At 32.9% G+C, this 20,645-nt stretch overlaps 1 long non-coding RNA gene across 2 annotated transcripts; it reads right to left on the bottom strand.

The window, feature by feature from the left end:
- Positions 1–2,491: 2,491 nt before the first annotated feature.
- On the bottom strand, positions 2,492–9,329 carry LOC112715765 (uncharacterized). Of its 2 annotated transcripts, XR_003159966.3 has the most exons (6): positions 9,006–9,318; positions 8,371–8,433; positions 7,659–7,747; positions 6,746–6,813; positions 2,890–3,331; positions 2,492–2,772 (listed from the first exon to the last, which is right to left on the bottom strand). It is a non-coding gene; the product is annotated as an uncharacterized lncRNA (long non-coding RNA). The 2 variants fall into 2 exon arrangements; XR_003159965.3 differs by lacking the exon at positions 7,659–7,747 and having other exon boundaries at positions 9,006–9,329.
- Positions 9,330–20,645: the final 11,316 nt, after the last annotated feature.

Raw genomic sequence — 20,645 nt, 5'->3', positions numbered from 1 at the left:
AACCGATGATATTATCGGCCATACAGTAGACATGCATCATGTGCAGTTGTATGTTTTACTTGAGTGTGCATTCTTTGGGTTTTCCTAATTGATTAGCCATGCTTATCTGCTATTTGCCTTACTTGCTGTAATTGCATCTTATCTGTGTTTTCTTTGCATGTCTTGTATGTATGTCTTTGCAACTGAGAGATCCCTCATGCTGGCGGAGGTGACGCTGAGGGTAGTTCAATCGGCGCTTAGGAGGTTTGGGTTGACAGGAGGTGAAGAGTTAGAACTAGAATCCACCAATAGATTTTCGAGTTTCTAGTTTAGTATACTTCTTTAAGTTTAAATCTGAATGTCGAAGTTCTAGGAATGCCTCTGACTTTTTCGGGACCTTATATATTATCTATGTGGATACTTTTACCATACTGAGAACCTCTAGTTCTCATTTAATACATGTTATTGCTTTTCAGATGCAGGATGTGACGCGCATCACTGAGCGTGCTGGATTTGCTTTCTTGGAAGATAAGACTTATATTTTAAGCCTTATTTTTTGTTTTTGTTTATGGAGTTAGTTCTCCACTTTTGTACCTTATGCTGGATATCCCTCTTAGAGGATTAATTTGGAGAAAACAGGACCTTACTGTTGTAAATATTTTGTTGGGTTGTATATATATATATATATATGTTTTTAGATGTCGTAGCGCTTTGCCACCTTTGATTTACATCCTAGGCATAAAGTTTTGTGTGGTAGAATGTTACAAGGCACCTCCCTGAGTGTGCTGGAAACTTGTGGAAGCGAAGAACTACTTTTGGACATATTTATGTTTTGTACTTAGAACATTGATGTATAAAACTTGTAGTATCCTCCTAGAGGTTGATTTCGGAGAAACAGGCTTTTGGTTTATATTTTGGTTGTATTTTGGAATGTTTGTATATATCTCTAGCCAGCATCTGCTTCGCGGGTCGAATCTAGACTCTGATATATAACTTGTTGGAATTCTATATCATATATATATATATATATATATATATATATATATATATATATATATATATATATATATATTTCTTTTACTTTTTGCCATCAGGTTTTCTATCGTTAACATTTTGAGTGCGACGTAATTTTTGTTTGTTTTACATACCCTTTTTCTTCAAGGCTCCTAGTTAAACTATTCTTCATATGTGTGTATGTGTGTGTGTACGTATTTTGTCTTTCTAGAGGTCATAATACCTCGCCACCTCTGATTTACGACATAAGCGTAAAGCTATTTGTGGTGGTGTATTACACCGTTTGCTCTATCTTTACAAAATATTTTTTCCAAATGGGGAAAAAAGGGAAATGGCTTCCCTGGAGAATACAAACTTACTCCTTGTTTCTAGAAAAAAAATAAACGATCGTCAAAGAGGGACATAACTAATTGTCAAGTAGAATAACATTAAGTCGATCAAATTAAACATGTAAACTAACCATATATGCAGCTAGGATCTCTTTGTTGTCCACAACCACACATTGCTTCACATCATCCCATCCAAAACTACTACAAGCTGTGATGTTCGTAGCAAATTGATATTTTTCTTTAAGCCTTTTAACCTTGTTCTTGCAATGAATTATTTGAAAGCCACCACCGGAAAATCTCTCATTCATTTTTGCAGCAAGCTTCTCAAACGATCCAGGTTTAAACTGACCCACATCAACTCTTCTTCCTTCACTGACAAGCTCCTCCATAAAACCAACAAATGTCTTGGTCTATTCATTAGTCCAAACATGTCTGTTCATTTATCTTTACAATCTAGATTAACTCAATCAAAATTCAAGTGAGCATCCTAAAACATATGATGACATCATTGTAAATCTCATATTAGTTCAAATAAAATACAATACAAAAAAATAAACTTATCAATATGATATATTTAAAGTAAGTGGTACATCACTACAAGAAATTACCTGAATAGCGACTGATTTAGCGACCGATTTTTTGACTGATTTGGGTGGTCGCTAAATCTATGGTCGCTAATAAGAAAATAGCGACCAACTTCATTCGCTAAATGTTAGCGACCGATTTGTTAACGAGGCCATCAAACCCTTACCAAAGAGTATCGGTCGCTAACAAAATCGGTCGCTAATTTGTGACCAAAATTTTCGTTACTAAAGCCGTCTCTGAGTAAATTGGTCGCTAAATAGTGACTTTTCAGTCGCTAAATCGGTCGCTAATTTGCGACCAGTGTTTCGGTCTCTAATCTGCGACCGTTATTTTTGTCGCTAAATCGGTCGCTAAGTGTGGACTTGTATTTTAGCAACCAACATTTCAGTCGCTAAATCGGTCGCTAGTTTGCAACCAAGCATTTTAGTAACCAAATTTTCATGGCTGATCCTAATTTTTTTAATTATAATATTTACTAAATTTTTACATTTAGGCCATCAAATATTGAAAAGTAAACAACATAAAAGTAAACAATAACCAAAATAACATAGACAACAATAATAATAACACAAAAGAAACAACACTTAAACAATAACCAAAATAACATAACACAAAATAAACAACACTCTTCATATTACTAATTACATCAATTAACAGAATTACACTCAGATTCATCAACATAGCAAGTAAAAGATCGATCTACTTTTTCTCGATTTTCTTATATACATTCTCGTCTAACACCTATATCTATCTATCTTTCATAAGGATATTGAAGATGATTTTCGGTGACCTTGAAATGTTGGGGATGTTGACTAGAGCAATGTAGATTTCATATTTTAAAATATCCTCTTTTAAGATTCCTCACCTACAAAATTTAGAACAATGCATCTTATAAACTACATACTATCTAAAACTATCTATCACAAAAAAGAATTTGATACATTTATAATTTGAGGCAAAGGAGAGGGAGTATTAAACTCACCTGGTGAACTGTGTCAAACTACTAATCACTCTTTAGACGTACATTCACCATCTTCATGCTCTCCTATATTTGTTTCTCCACCTTCTAGTTGAGGAATCGGAATTTTAAAATTAAGCTTTTTCATCATTTCTTAAAGCATACGGTTATTGAGTTCAAGTCCTCTTTCTGTCTTTTCCAACCTAGTTTTCAAATCATCGTTCTCTTCTTGCATTTTCTTCATTATTTCTTCATGTTCTGACCTTCGCAACCAATCTGATGACTGAGAAATGGAGCCACGATAACTAGGTCTTTTGTCAATTGCAGTGGATTCTATTCCAAGTTCATAAATTCTTCCCTTTTTAACTCTGGCTATTTCACACCACACATCCATCTCATTTGATACATTACTTCCTACTTCAGATGCTTTTTGCATAGCCTATTTTATAGCATTCTTAAATTCATCCTGCCAATATCAAAATCAGATCAATTATTACACAAGAAAATAAAAAGAATAAGAATCATCATACATGCAGAAAATTAAATCATATGTTAAGTGCTTTTTTGAAAACTAAAAAATAAAGCATGTTAAGTAACAATTACAAAGCTCAAAGACTCAATGAACTTGGTAAACTATTAGAGAATAAAGTTGTGACATAACTGTGCAAAACTCCAGCATTGAAAGTCTTTTTACCAACACTCCAATTTTCTATTTGAAACTTAAAACCATTTACTATATACCAAGAATAACTGTGCACTTTTTTACTAGGATCCCATGCCAAGTGGTGTAGACTTTGATTCATTACTGAATTTTTGCTATCATGAATCTAGAAAAGATCCAAAGTGTTAATAGCTAACTAACTTACAAAAATAAAAATATTTAACAAGAAATGCTAGGAAACTTACATAATTCTCAAACCAAGTTGGAAATTCTAATGTTATTCTTCGGTTGGTTTCATCTTGGCTGATATTTGGATTTTCACCTCTCAAATCTTTCACAAAAGATCTAAATTTCATATAAATATACATATATATAGGTACCTCATAAATAAAACTACTAAATTATAAAAATCAAGTATTTGGTGATCTTACTCGATATATTGTTCAACTTCTTCACAATTAAGTAGAACATGTAAGTATGCAGCAACCAACTCCTTATCCTTTAAGTATCAGCTCTTAATTATCCTAGATACGCATCCACGATGGTTGAATATTGATAAAGTTAAAAATTGAATATTGATGGCTCCACCATTATCGTCCGGCCCACATTAGATCTCATTAATTGTACATGAGACTCAAAATAATAAGTGCAGAAATGCGAGATTTTTTGACTCATGTATGCCTCACAAATGGATCCTTCAACACGTGATTTATTTTTAACCATTTTCTTTAATCTATTCAAGTACCTAAAGCAACGTAACATGTAAGCATAGAGTGGCATCCATAAGATTGAGATTAAATGACTAAAAGCACTGAATTAAAGTTATACCTCTCAAATGGGTACATCCATCGATATTGGATTGGGCCTCCCACTCTTGCTTCATACGAAAGATGAATGGGCAAATGCTCCATGCAGTTAAAAAATCATGGAGAAAAAATTTGCTCCAACTTACATGTGGTGGTGATAATATTTTTCTCCATCAACAATAAGTCATCCGCGTACAAAATTGTGGAGCACAAATCCTTAAAAAATTTGCTTAATTCAGCTATAGGCTTCCAGATTTGGAGTTGAAGATTGGCAAAGGCAATTGGTAACAAACATTCCATAAAGACATGATAGTCATAGCTTTTCATCCCAAAACAGTTTCCTTCTCGAATATTTAAGCATTTATGCAAATTAGAAGCATATCCATCTGGCATTTTAATCTCACTAACCCGTTTATAAACTACCCTTTTTTGTTCCATAGAGAGAGTGAATTTTACTTTGGGTTTCATGTATTTTCCATTCGGTAACAATTGCAATTCTAAATCCTTCCGTCGACAGAGTTTCTTTAAATCCATTCTTGCCTTCACATTGTCTTTAGTCTTGTCTTTAATGTCCATTACCGTATTAAAGACATTATCAAAGACATTTTTCTTAATGTGCATCACATCAAGATTATGTCTTAACAAATTGTCTTTTCAATATGATAACTCCCAAAATATACTTCGTTTTGTCCAATTATGAGAAACACCAAAACTAAGATATGAACAAAATTCACGTTTTGTACTTCTTGGAAGATTGCAAACACTTCGCCAAACCTCCTTGCCTGACAATCTAATTGGAGCTTGAGCTGTCACAACTCAATTTTTCAAGAATGAAACCTTATTTCTTCGATATGGATGATCCAAGGGCAAAAATTGACAATGGCTATTGAACCAAGAGCATTTATCAGTGTGTTTTAAAGTAAAAGCAATTGATTGATTCTTACAACACTCACATGCCAATTTACCTACAATGCTCCAACCCGATAACATGCCATAAGTAGGAAAATCATTTATAGTTCGCATGAGAGCAACTTTCATAAAAAAATTCTTCTTTTGGGATATGTCATATGTAATGACACCTTCATTCCATAACAGCTTCAACTCATCTATCAACGGTTGCAAATAAACGTCTATTTTTTCCTTGGGATTATGGGGTCCTAGAATTATTAAGGTCAGGAACATATATGGCGTGGTCATGCATAGTTCTGGTGGAAGAATGTAGGGAGTCACAATTACAAGCCAACAAGAGTAAGGGGTAGCTGATTGACTATAGGGAAAAATCCATCAGCATAAAAACCTAATATCACATTCCTTGGTTTAGTTGCAAAGTCCGAATGCTTGAGATCAAATTGCTTCCATGCTTCCTCGTCTGATGAGTGACATAGTACTCCTGGTTCCCTCTGTAGTGCACGGTGCTAACTCATATGTAGAGTAGAACTCAAAGAAGCATATAGTCGTTTTAACCTAGGAATAAGAGGGAAGTAGTGCATCCTTTTCATAGGAATCTCCTTGTGTCTTCCATTCACTATTTTTGCATCATACCGTGGTGCACCACAAAACTTGCATTCCTTTAAATCTTTGCAATCTTTCGCATAGAACAACATGCAGCCATTAACGCAACAATCAATCTTTACTGAATTTAACCTAAGTTTAGAAACTATTTTTTTTAGTTTTATAGAAGTGTTTTGGAATTACATTATCTTTCGGGTGGGTCTCTCTCATGAGTTGAAGCAGTTGATCGATAGATCATTGAGAAATATTTTCTTCAGATTTATTTGTCATTAATCTAACAGCAAATGAAAGTTCAGTGTGGTTTTCACGTCCTGGCCATAAAGGCCTTTTTGATTCATGCAGCAAGTTATAGAAATTCTTAGCATAAACATTTGGAGACTCCTTATCCTCAAAATCACCATGGCCTTCAATCTCAAACCCAATAAAAGCTTCATAAATGAGCTCCTCCGTCCTGTTAGGGTGTGCACTACTCTCAGCTCCCAGCTCTCCCGTCCTATTAGGGATCTCACGTAAGGTTGGATTATTTTCTCCATGATTTGTCCAAAGCCAATAATCAGGAACAAATCCTTTCTTATATAGATGGATTATTACATCTTCAGACTTCATATAAACCTTGTTTTTATACCTAGAACAAGGGCATCTAATTTGTCCACTTGACAAATCTGCTAATCTCTCGACAAAGGAAATAAATTCTTCTACCCCTTTTGTAAATTCACTAGTTAAATCCTTTCGACCAGGTCTTAGTCTATTGTACATCTAATTACGACTTTGACTCATATTCATAACCTGTTCCATTGTAATAGTGCATCTTAACTAAATGCATGAACAAATCACATTTTAAGAACTATAATAAAACATCAATTGATAAACAATTAAGTAAATAAAAATAAAGTATCTTAACTCGTTGGACGCCCTCATACAATTACAAAGCTTGAAAATAGAATGGAAGCTACACAATCAACTTCAAACCTGAAGAAAAAGATAAAATAAAATACCTACTTAAATTTATTATAAATAAATAGATGCTGAAAAAGCTTTTTATTATAAATAAATAAATTCACACTTTATTATCTTTAAGATAAAAAATAATAAATTCTATTGATATAAATATAATTGTACATGAGTATTATCAAATAAATTGTCTTGATTTATCTACTTTACCTTGTCACAAGAATTTTAGGTTTATAGGAGGAGTCCATGCTAAAACAAAGGATAAAGTGAATACTTCATTGACAATAGGAACCAACATCATGATGGAAACAGAAACAATTCATGCGATCTAAACCAGATATGACATATTTGTTCTTATTCCTTGCAAAATGGAAAAAACATAGATACAATTTGTATACTTCCTCCTCATCAAAACAGAATATCTTTTTGATAAGTTCATGTTCTCAGCTTATTCAAATTACTTATATATCAGACTATTTCTGGCATAGCAACAGTAAATATTCAGCAGAATGCATCCCATGGAGTTGCACAAAAGCACCATACTCCACCAAAGGTTCTCCAATTAATAAATTAAAAGTGTTGACCTCATTAATATATTAATACCATTAAGCGACAAATCTGAATTTAGACGAATTATGCTTCAGCTAGATTATTTATTCCTATCTTAAGTAACAACTAACAAGGCTATCTTGTGAAGTTGTCCTCCATACTGTTTGCATTATCCTTCTTGTTTTGTGAGTATTATTTCTTCGTTTATCCAAAAAAAATGTTTTAGCTTGATTAAATTATCTTAAGTGGCCCTAACAATCAAACTGTGAGTCTGTGACTAAACACAAAAAACAAATAGAATGAAAAGAGCTTACAGTTTGCAGTGGCTTATCTTTATGGTCAATAGCATTGTTTGAGTAATTGTTTGACATGCTAAAAAAGAGAGATTTGATGTGTGACACTCCTAAAAAAATGAAGTCAATAGAACCATTTTACACCTAAATTTCAAATAAATAATGAAATAAAGCAAAATATGATGATCTTGCAATACAAAACCAGTTTCTTTTTTTTTTAACTATGAGAATACAGAATAACTAATCTCATTATGATGAAATATTTCTATGCCAATGCAATACAAAAATGACAATATTTTCAAAATACAAAACTTACGAATTGTTAATTGTCGGAGATGTAGCAGCAAATAAGTTTCTATGACACATATAGTAAGAAAACAAAGCTTTTCACTAAATTAGTGCATAAATTAAATCTTAAAATTCAATAATAAATACAAATAACAAGTACAAGGGTACTACTTACACTTTTCTAGATTGGTATTGCTACTGATTATCTTGGTTGAAGTTATTATATGAAATATCTCTATATACAAGGCATAGAATTTCATTCAGAATAAATGGGAAAGGCAAGAAAATAATGCAAGCTATTCATAAACACACTATAGAGAAACCATTTAAGAAGTAAATTTAAATGATAATATATAAAATAATAAAAAATTAATCATAGATACTATGCATTGTGTTTAATTAAAACAACCAATTAAAAAGTTGTATTTGATAAAGAAATTATTACAAGCTGGTAGCATCACTCGTCCATGAAGGCACTAATCCATTGAGAAGGTTTCCAGTTAAGAATCTACATTATTATAGGAAATCAAGGAGATAGATGATCAATATAAAGATATAAATCTACATTATACAATTTTCAATTGAAGTTAATCGATACGTCTACCTTTAACCGTTGAATGTATAAATATTATTATTTATTACGAATAGACATAAAATTATTAGTAATACTATTCTTATCCAAATTCCAAACTAATTATTACGAATAGACATAATCAAATGTGAAAAATCAGAGCTTATTTTTATTTTTTGGAGTAAAGATCATTGATTTGCATGTCAGAGAAAATGTTAGTCAAACTTGGAATACTTGTACAATTTTTATTGTCGATATGCAAGGAACAATTACAGTAATATATTTAAATAGAACAGTGGAAGCAGGGATAATTGTTCATGTTCAAATAGAATGGATCAACAAGTAAATTCAACAAGTTAATCTCCCAAAATCAACGGAAAAAAGAATCAAGATAGAAAAAGCAACGGATCAACAAGCAAATTCAATAAAGCACGTTGCTAAAACCCTAACCAGCGGGGGAAAAAACCAAACCTAACAGAATAGATTGGAATCGACGATTAAAAGGTTACCTGCTTGAAGACGAAGAAGATGGTGCCAAGATATCTGAAGACAAAAGACGACGCCAAGATCTCAACGACGTAAGGGACGACACCGAGATTTCAGAAGAAGATGGTGACGAGACTTCGAGAGACGGCGCTGAGACCGGAGAAGACGACGCTGACGAGACCTCAGGAGATGGCGGCAAGACGAGCACAGAAGACGGCGGCAAAGAATACGACAATGGCGCTCGGAGAAAACAACGATATCTGATTGGAGAAATGAGAATGGTGTGGGTGAGTTAGGGTTAGTGAGGGTAATTCAGATAATATATTTTTTTAGCTTAGCATATGCTTTTACGACTGATTATTTTATAAAATCGATTACTAATTGAAGAATTAGCAACCGATTTAGTGACCACAACATTAGTGACCAAATTAGTAACCAACCACGTTATTCTATTTATCTATAGATTAGTTGCGAAATCGGTCGCTAAATAAAAAATTGCGACTGATTTTCTCACCAAGAGTCCCAAAGGCATTCCTTCCTTTGTTATGGTTGCTAATTCGATCGCTAAATTAAAAAATAGTGACCGATTTTAGCAACCATTTATATTCTAGCTGTATAAAACTAATCAGTCGCTAATTCGGTGGCTATTAGTGATTGATTATATTAGTCACTAAAATCAGTTGCTAAATTAATAATTAGCAACCGATTTAGCTACCAGTAATTTAGCGACCAAACAGTTGTTCACTCTATTTCACTATCAGTTGCAAAATCGTTCGCTAAAATAAGAAACAGCGACCGCTTTTGTGAGCAACAGTTCCAAAGATATTATTTTTTGTTTTGGTTGCTAAATCGGTTGCTAAATAAAAAATAGCGACCAATTTTAGTGATCGATTTCATTTTGGTTGTGTTTAAAACTTATCAGTCGCTAATTTGGTTGCTATTAGCGACCGATTTAGCAACCAATATTGATTTGGTCTTGAAAATTCTGTATCGGTCGCTAAATCGATCGCTATTGGCAACCAATTTTTTCGGTCGCTAAAATTGCTTGCTATTCCGGTACTTTCTTGTAGTGCATGTAGTCAAAACACAACACCAATAATGATTACAATTTCACTATTAGGTATTATGATAAATATTCAAGACAAAAAATTATCATAATAATTCAAATGAAACATATACAACAAGTAAACCAATTAATTGCTTTGGCTATGCATCCACTGATTGTATATTTCATGTGCTAAGTTGTCTGACCAAGCATTCCATTTGTTACTGTCCTCTACACTATCAATAATCTTATCGTTGCCATCTTCATTACCATCGTGCTCTTCTCTAATAAGCACTTGGTCATCCTTAAGTAATATGTCCTCCGTAGGATCAGAGTCCATATTTAGCCAAAAAAAGTTTTGCAGTAGACAACAAGCAATTATTATTCTATTTTATATCTTAATTTTGTAGAAATAAGGACTCCTCAAAATTGCTCATCTCTTCTTAATTTTCATTAAATTCCTTAACTGAGGATAATTTTTGTAAACTAAGAATTGCTTTGGATATTTTAAGTGCCGCTGATCTATTTTAACTGAACTTACAAGATCTTTTGAGTTTTTGTCTTTCATCTCCAGAAGAGATATTCGGGGCAGATGATGAATAAATTCAAATTTTCAACCTGCCACCTTTATATCTTTTTTTAAATGATTAAGTGATCTCTGTATTGATTTCAAAATTTTTTTTACTACATTAAAACAGAGTTTTTTCAATCATTTTATGTATTAATCAATTTATTTATTTTAAAAATCTTTTCAAAATTCTTTTTCAAATCAATTTCAAAATCTTTTCTATTTTAAAAAGAATTTTTATTTTCATCCATCACTTATAAAATCTTTGCCATTCTACAATGCTTTTATAACTACTCTTTACTCAGCATTAATCACCATTACTCCTCACTTTGTACCTCTTTCACATATGTTCTATATATTTATACTAGTGTTGTGTTTATAATGACAAGAAGGAAGGGAATCACTCAAAAAAGTGGATATCACCTATACCCACGAACACGCAGTTTTCAACTATCAACCACTACCATCTTCATTGACACCACTCCTCTATCACCACCGCATCACACCTCTCAACTTCTAATCATTGTAGAATTGATGGTGAGAATTAAGACCTCCTCAAGATACGTTGTTGCTGATCCCTCTGAATAGCGGTGGCAAATGGGCTTACCCGCCCCATCCCGTCCTATCCCACTAAAAGCCCACCCTGTTCTACCTAATAAGGTGGTCCCAGATTTCTACCCCGCACCATCTAATGGTGGATTGGCAAGTCAAGCCTGCCAATTTTTTTTAGTTCAATCAAAGCAAACAAACCCAAACTTATTTACATCTCTAATCTGATATAAACCCAAACATATGTTAACTTTTAATTTAGTCATGCACATTATTTTGTAAATATAAGTGAGACAAAAAAGGATCAAAACAATAAAGCAAACCAACATACCAAAGGCTAGGGGTGGTAGCGGCGATTGCCATATAGGACAAAGGAGTAGCACTGATGGTGTAAGATCTGAGAAAATTAACTAGTAAATTGATTAATTAAAACTGTGTTAATTGGGATTAAGGTGCCTGGAATATATAAAAAATATTAGAATCTATAATTTAGAAATTTGAATGTAAAATTTGAGGTAAGAAAATTAAATTGAGAGCGAACATATAATTATTTTGGGAAAAATGCATACCAGCGTTAAAATTGTCTCTACCAGCTTAAATCTATCTAGTATTACGAGTGAGAAAAATTAAAAATATGAAAATGATAAGAAAAAATATTTAGAACAAAAGCTCAAATACTTATTTTAAAATGTTTTGGTCCAAAGTTGGGCCAAAAGGCTAAGAACTTGAGTTGGGCCACACTTGGGCTCAAGTCCAAGTATATAACCCCATACTTAATGAAATTTGAGCCACTCCCCGCTTCATTTTTGAGAGAGAAACGTTGATGGAGAAGAGAGGGAAGAGAGAAATCAAATCTAGTTTCATACACCTTCAATCCACCATAACTTTTGCTCCAGAGTTTCGATTGTTGCACCGTTTACGGCCATGCAAAGCTTATCTCCTCCTCTTCAATTCTATTAGATTATTTTGGTAATTAACTCAAAATCCAAATTTTAGTTTCTCATTCAAGTTTGAATTCACATTTTTAGCTTCGGTATTGAGAATTTTTGGTGATTTTGATGTTATAGGAGTTCTCTAGCTTGTGTTCTTGGTGATTTTCATCACTAATTTTAGTGGGTAAAGGTAAATACCCCCTTTCCCCTCTTGGTTCATCAATCTATATGAGCGTTAGTTTTGACATTGTGCCAAATTATATGATATGGTGTTAGATTGAGTAAATGGAAGTTTGACTTGGTGAAGTTTTGGAGTTTGAACTTGTACATTGGTGTGAACCAATTTGAGACTTGGAAATTTTGGAAGGGAATGCTTGGAAGCTTTAAATTTGTGACATTAAGGTATGGGTTTAAGTTTTGTATAAATACCATGTAATGTAACATGAAATCCTAGGCTAGTGGACCTAGGATTATTGTTGAATTATTGTGGTTGATTGTTCGGTTTAGTGAAAATTATGATATGTTGGGTGTTTGATTGATTGGAATAAATGTGATGATGGATTGGTATAAATTTTCATATATGTGAACGATGTTTTCGTATGATTGATTATGACATTTGATTCGTTGTGAAAATTGTGTTGGAGGATAGGATGAGGAATTCAGAATTCTCTATGTGATAAGTTGAGGTAAGTGATGTGAATTGTTGTATGAGATTGAGTATGTATGTTAAAGTTTTGATTGAGAATTTAGATGATGAATGTTGTGTCACTACTAGAAAACTAGTTATTACAGACGGATATTTCCAACGAATTTTATCCCACGAAAATACAGACGGAATTTCAGAGAGATTTTTTGTCAGAAAACAAAAAAATGAATTAGCATAAATTACAGACGGAAAAGAGAATCCGTCGATAATTTTGTCAGAAATTTTTTTTGTGGGAAGTAGTTACAGACAAAAAATCCGTCTGTAATTAAATGGACAAAAACGCTACGTTTTATTAAATTATTACAGACGGAAAATCCGTTTGTAATTTAAAATCTTTCGTCAGAAATATTAACTTAAGCCTAAACTCTACTTTTATCCCCTCGAGCTCCATAGTCCACACTCCAAACGAGCTTCACAGTCATCTTCCTTTCCATTCACACTTCAAATCTTTCTCCTCAGCGCCGCATTCTTCCATTACCGCTGTTCCATCACCACAGTCATCCGCCGCATTCTTCCATCATCAACACCTTTGGGACTTCCATCACTCTCGTCATTGTCAATCATCACTCTCGTTAAACCTAACTCTACTTTTATGAGTATAAACTTTAATCCTCATTTAGTGACTTTTTCTTCTCTTCGAACCCAACATTGATGGTGAGCATTTGAATTTGCTACTATATTTTCTTCCAGTTAGTTTAATTGCTGCTTGATTTCATTTCTGATTTGGGATTAAGCTAGCATTTACTTTTAATTTTGTGATTTATTTGGTTGCTGTGATGAATATTTTATTTAATCAAAGATTTTCGAATGATTCATGTAAGCTGTTTGATGAAAAGCCTCAAAAAACGGGATATTGATTTGGAATGATACATTTGGCAATGGTATTTTGGTACTTCGTATACCCTTCCTTGCTCACATCATTTTTTAATGATTTTTTTTGTTTTCTTCACTCTGTTATGTCACTTTGCAAGATTGGCATTTGACAAATCTGGAAGACATTTAGGCCGTGGTGGAGGGTAAGTTTTTTATATTTTTTATTTTGTATAAATTAAATAATGTAGATCTATTTCTATGTCATATAAAGTCTTTGTTGTAAAGAAATACCTAATCTAAGTAGATTAGTCATTCTAGTATGCTTTATGTTACTAACCATTCCCAAACCCAAAACCATGATTTTGTGAGCCAAATTGTAACAAAGTCTTAATCATTGAGAAGAAGGCTCTTAAATTTAGTTAAAGGGTTGAAGTGATTCTAATACAGTGGTTTTAGTTTTTAAAACTTAGAGAGAGAGAGAGAGAGAGAGAGAGAGAGAGAGAGAGAGAGAGAGAGAGGAGAAAAATGGAAGCAAGGAAGCAAAAGGGTACTTCTTCTTCTTATTATTCTTCTTATTCATTTCCTTCTGAGCTTTTTGGTTCCAAAGAGTCTCGACCATCACCTTCTTCTAGGATTTTTGGCTTTATATTTTCTCCTCAGTCACCTAAGGTCAATAAATTTTCCTTCATTTTTCCTTTTTCATTCTTATTTATTTAATTCATTTTGTTTCTATCTTTTTGCATTTCATGCTTAGGTTGATGATGATTTCTCATATGTAACAGATTTTTCTTTACTTTTGCATTTTCTCTTTAATTTTGTTTTTGTTGTTCTTGCAACATAGTTCCAAAGAACAAAGATAAGCATTTAATTTGTACATAAAAATAAATTGAATTTAGTTAGCTTTTCCAAGTTCTTTGAATCATCATAAAAAAGTTTTCATTGCATGTATTTAGACTCATATTAATAAGCATCTCTTAGTGTTTTTTTTTAATTTTATTTATTTATTTATTTGTGTTGAGTCAGGTATTAGGTAGAGAATCTCCGAGTCATATTAATAAGTTTTATATATTTATTTTATTTAGTTACTATGATACATTTTTGAAGAATTACAAAGACCTTGCAAATACACGGAATTGGATTCAACCATTACTTGGTAAGCATTTATTCCTCCTAAGATGACATATTTTTCTTTGAACCAAATCAAGTCTGCATTAATATCTATCTTTATCAAATAATTTGGATTTTGAATCTGCAGTTGCTCTATCATATTCAGAACAGATACTAAATGGGAGTTTATGGGGTTCGGAACAAATTTTTTTTACTAATTTAATGTTATGTAATTGAATATACTTATAAAACTATTTTACATTACATATTGAATTCATCTTATTTTGCCTGATAGATTAATTAGCATTATATATATTATGAAGAATGATTTTATTAATATATTGTTTCTTTTCCTTATTTATTTATTAGAACGGAGAGAGAGCAAGGGATTAGGAGGGTGTAGATTAATCTTTATTTAAGAGCTTCAGCAGTGAATGGTACAACCAATTTTTGACATAGTTTCTCACAAATTTCTTAATCCTTGAATTTATGTATAAATTCTGTTCAAATTTTAACTTGTTTTTCTTTAGTTAATCTTATTTAAGGTCCAAAAAGTGGTAGACTATGCAAAATATCAACAAAAAGCATTTTTTCAAATTTCAAATTTCTAACCTACGAATAAAATTTATGCAAAACTGAACTCACTTTAGTTGAGCTGCTGCCACAAATAGGGTTTTGATTTTTGAGAATTTTACATACTCACCCACTTTATTGCTAAGGCTTATTTACTTTTACCGCTTCTCTATCTATCTATCTACGACGGCCATCAACAGGTATCCATCAACCAACCCCACTTATTTATCTTAAACTCCTTCTAGCAGTTGCGAAGGCCTTAAGGCAAGTAGCTGAAGAAAAAGCTTCTGCTCAAGCTGAGGCCGCTAAATGGAAACAAAAATTTGAGTTGGAGAGGGTGCAGAATCTGCAGTTTGATTCTATAGGTTCTTATAATTAAATAATGCAAGTTTCGCTTTCTGTGTACACATTTCCTATTCTATAACAATTGATATTGCGAAAGAAACAATAAACTTTTTTCATATGCCTGAACAACAAAATCAATTTTATTTGTTTACTTGAGATTATTTGTTTACTTGAGTTATTTTAATGTAAAACAGAATATTATATTGATATAAGGTTTTAGATTTAATTATATATATATATATATATATATATATATATATATATATATATATATATATATATAGTTCTAAGTCAGAAGCTTGGATCACAAGAAGAATGGAACTCAAGCATATGCATATATAAGCTAAGGTAGAGTATAAATAAGACTAATTTATATTATAAATTTATAATAATATATTCTCAATTTTATTCTTATCTAAAAGGGTTTTATTTTCCTAAAACACATATCAACTATTGATTCAAAATAGAAACACATCAATTATTGAGTGTCTATCTGATTTGGAGGATGTTGATTTTAGGAGCTCTCATCAGAACTTGAACGTGAACTTTATCCCGCAGGCCATAAAGGTATGTAGTTAAACAAATTTACTTCTTACCTTATCTTGGAAATTGCAAGTCTATGTGGCGTGTTGTTGTAAATACTAATCCAAGAGGTCGAATTGAAATCAATCATGTACGTGTAAAGGAGGATGAAGAAGAAAATGATGTAGCTTATCAAGCGGATGAGAGCAATCCTTCTAGGATTTCTGATACCGAACCTCCTATTTGTCTTAAGTCTCCATTTGGAGAGGACCGCATTATCGAATTGTCCATCGGCTCTAGTTCTGGGGCTAATAAAAATGAATATGATGATGTTGCAGACTTTAATGATGATATTGATTTTTAATAGGGTAATCATTTTTAGCTTGTATTGTTTTAGCTTATATTGTTCTTTACATATTGGATTATGGCTACTATTTTAAGTTCTATATTTATATCTGGGTCACCTTTTCCAGGTTTGTTCCATCTGCAACCACTGGGGTGGTTCTTGTATAGAGTGCAGGATTGTTAATTGTTTGGTCAAGTTTCATCCTTGGTGTGCTCATCAGAAGGTATTTTTTGTTAAATGCTTCTATCTTGTAATATTTATTCCTAAACCGTAACACTGAATTACATAACGAATAACAATATATAAGCTTATGAGCATGCAAAGATAGATTGTGCTTTGTTGTGTCTGTTGATCTGCTTGGGCAAAGAAAAGAATAGTTTCTTTATAGTAAATCATATGTGGGGTGAAGTGTTTTTACCAAGAAGGTTATTTTCCAATTCAAGCCATGATTAAATTGGATCTTATTATTTTATATATACCAGCCATTTTCCTACAGTTGTGCTCTTGTACAAAACATAGATCAACATCATCATAACTTGTTGAAGGATATATAGCATAGCATATACTATATTTATGGAATTTTCCTATAGGAGGAAACAATCAATGTGCATATGTACAAACTTGCCAAATTGTACCATTTAACTAGCCACAAAAACTGCCATTGATCATGATCCAACATGCAAGAAAAAGAGTTGCATGCGCAGGTTTCAAATTATTTTTTAATTAAAAAAACTGTTCATTGTTTTAATATTGTCTTTAATATATATGTAGGTCATGGCTCCTCGGGTCAAGGGTAAAGGTGTCAAGGGTCATAGAGGTTCTCGCACCACCGCCGCAGCCGCTATTTCAACCACCTCCACCTCTTCTGAGGCTTATGTTAGCTACTATGAGAAGGTTAGAGCGTCAAATAGTTCTAGTGCAGTTCCACTACCACCGCCACCGTCGCCACCCTCAATGTTTTTGGATGAGGACTATGATGATGATGAGGATGAAGATGACACTGAAGACTATAGCTGATTGTTTTAGTATGGTTGAACAATATACTAGGAATTATAGTTGATGATCAATACACTTTGTTTATGTTTTGAATTATATTGACTTGCTTGTTTATAGTACTTTTCTTTTAGTTTGATAATACGATGAATTTGTTTATTTTTTGAAATATTATTAATATTCAAATACAAATTAGATAACAATTTGTATTAAATTTATATTTATTTTGTATGAAAATGAGTTTATTTTGTAATTAGAAAATAAAAAAATTCTATTTTACCATACTGACAGATTTTCTGTCTGTAATAAGAGTGTAAGATGATTTTCCAAGGTTCAAATTACAGACGGAAAATCTGTTGAAAAATCCGTTTGTAATTATAGACGAAAAATCTGTCACAAAATCCGTCTGTAATTACCGTCAAAAAGTTCGTCGTCTTAATGAAATGGATGGAGAATTTACAAAGAGAAAATCCGTCGGTAACTGGTAAAAATCCGTCGGTAAATAATTTCCAACGAGACTTTTACAGAGGAACAAAATCCGTCGGTAACTAAAAATTTGCCTGTAATAAAGACTAAATCTGTCTGTAAATCTGTCTGTATTAATCTATTTTCTTGTTGTGTGTGTGGTTATTGAGAATGGATATAGTTTATGGAATGTGTTAAACAAGTTGAAAGTGAGTTTATTTAGGTTTGGAATGGTTAAGGATTGATAAATGAGTATTTGAGATGTGTAGAAATGGTTTTGGAATGGTTTAAGATTGAATTGAATTGAGAATTGATGAAATTGAAGGATTGTGTGAAATTGGTAAAAATGAGTTTTTAACCAACTTTGACGGGCCATGACTTGGCACTCGGAGTTCGCATTTGGATGAAATTTGTCTTAAATTAAAGTTGGTGTTGAGAGCTTTAAATAAGTTTGTTTAAAAACGAAGAAAAACTGAAATCTAAATGTTGCAGAAAAACTAAAAATTCTAGTATGTGTGCATGCACAGGTCAAAACAGGTGGCAAGGCTCGTGCTTATGCACAAGGGGTATGTGCATGCACGAGAAGGGATTTTCCAAGTTGTGCGTATGCAAAACTGGTCATGTATACGCACAAGCTGGGAAACGCTTCTAATTTGTGCATACGCACAAGGGTGATACGTACGCACAAGTCCTATTTTCTCACATAATTTTTCTTTTTGACTATTTGGGTTTTTCGACATACTTGTAAACTTCTGTAACCCCTATAATGAGTATAGAGATGGTGGATTAGAGGGTAGAAAGCATTGGAAAGGAAATTATTCATTCGAAATGAGTTGGAAGTGATTGAATGGATGAGTTGATAAGATTGGATGATGGAAATGAGTTTGATTGATATGATACCTCCCTGCATAGATGCAGGGTTGTGGTTCGTTCCACGTGCTCTGGGTTGGGATTAGAACTTCCTGGGTAGATGCATGGGTTGTGGTTTTGTCCCACTTGTTCCGAGTTAAAATTGAGACACTTTGTTGACCCTCTGTCGCAAGATGTGGTCGGACATTTAAACCTTCCTAGATGATTGCTCTAAGAGAAGTTGATGAATATGAATACCTCTTGGGGATGCTCATACCAAGGAACTGTCAAGGGTTCACTACTGAACATGTTGGGTTTTGGCTTATCACCGATAGATGAACTCATTAGCCATAGGGCATTGATAAACCACTATTTTATGGTTTATCTTGTACTTAATTGAGTAGATTTTATCAATCTTTCATACACTTATTCATACTAAATGCATGGGTTTACATTCTCCTTCCTGATTTTGTGCTATGATTGAAAACATGCTTCTTTGGTCTTAATTTTGCTATGTTTAATCCTCTTTTATTACCATTCGATGCCGTGATATGTGTGTTAAGTGTTTTTAGAGATTACAGGGCAGGAATGGCTTAGAGGATGGAAAGGAAGCATGCAAAAGTGGAAGGAATACAAGAAACTGAAGGAATTGCCAAAGTTGTCAGCCTGACCTTTTCACACTCAAACAGTCATAACTTGAGCTACAGAGATCCAAATGACGTGATTCCAGTTGCGTTGGAAAGCTAACGTCTGGGGCTTTGATTTGATATATAATTTCCCATAGTGGCTGTACAGCTAGCAATGCGAACACGTGCTCCACACGGACGCGTCGCAGTGACAAAAATCAGCGTGGTAGATTTCGTCCCCAGCGATTTCTGGGCTATTTTTGACCCAGTTTTCAGCCCAGAAGACACAGATTAGAGGCTATAAAGTGGGGGAGTCTATCCATTCATAATAGATACAACATTCATAATTCACAATTTTAGGATTAGATGTAGTTTTAGAGAGAGAGAAAGAGGTTCTCTCATCTCTCTTAGGATTTAGGATTAGGATTCCTCTTAAAGGATTTAGGATTTCTTCTTCTCAATTTCGAGGTTTAATGTTCTTTTTATTTATTCTATTGCCTTAATTTATGAACTCCATGTTAGAATTGAAGTCTCTATTTAATATAATTTGAGGTATTTCAGACTCATGATTGCTTTCTTCTATTTATTATATAAATAATTTAGATTTTTCTCTTTTGGCTTTGGTTGAGTAATTGGTAACTCTTGCGTTGTCAAACTCGTCGTGATTGATAATTGATATCTTTGCTGATTGATTTAGATTTCTATAACTCTAGTCTTTCCTCAAGAGTTGACTAGGACTTTAGGTGTTAAATTGATTTATCCACTTGACTTACCTTCATAGTTAGAGGTTGACTTAGTGGGAGCAAAAATATAATTCTCATCACCATTGATAAGGATAACTAAGATAGGACTTCCAGTTTTCATACCTTGCCAAGAGATTTATTAGTTATTAATTTATTAATTCCTGCAATTTATTTCTCTTGTTCAAACCTTTTTAAAACCCAAAAATACTATTTTTCATAACCAATAATAAATCATACTTCCCTGCAATTCCTTGAGAAGACGACCCGAGGTTTGAATACTTCAGTTTATAAATTTTATTGGGTTTGTTACTTGTGACAACCAAACGTTTGTACGAAAGGATTTTCTGTTGGTTTAGAAGCTATACTTACAATGCGATTATTTTTTTATATTTCTTTATCGATAGGAAATATGATCGTCAAAATGGTGCCGTTGCCGGAGAATTGCAAACGTGTGCCTTATTATTGGTTATTGTAAATATTT

This window comes from Arachis hypogaea, chromosome 10 (genome assembly GCF_003086295.3).
Source record: "Arachis hypogaea cultivar Tifrunner chromosome 10, arahy.Tifrunner.gnm2.J5K5, whole genome shotgun sequence".
Classification (NCBI taxonomy): domain Eukaryota; kingdom Viridiplantae; phylum Streptophyta; class Magnoliopsida; order Fabales; family Fabaceae; genus Arachis; species Arachis hypogaea.
The sequence above is the reverse complement of the archived record's forward strand: the minus strand, read 5'-3'. Positions and strand labels throughout refer to the sequence as shown.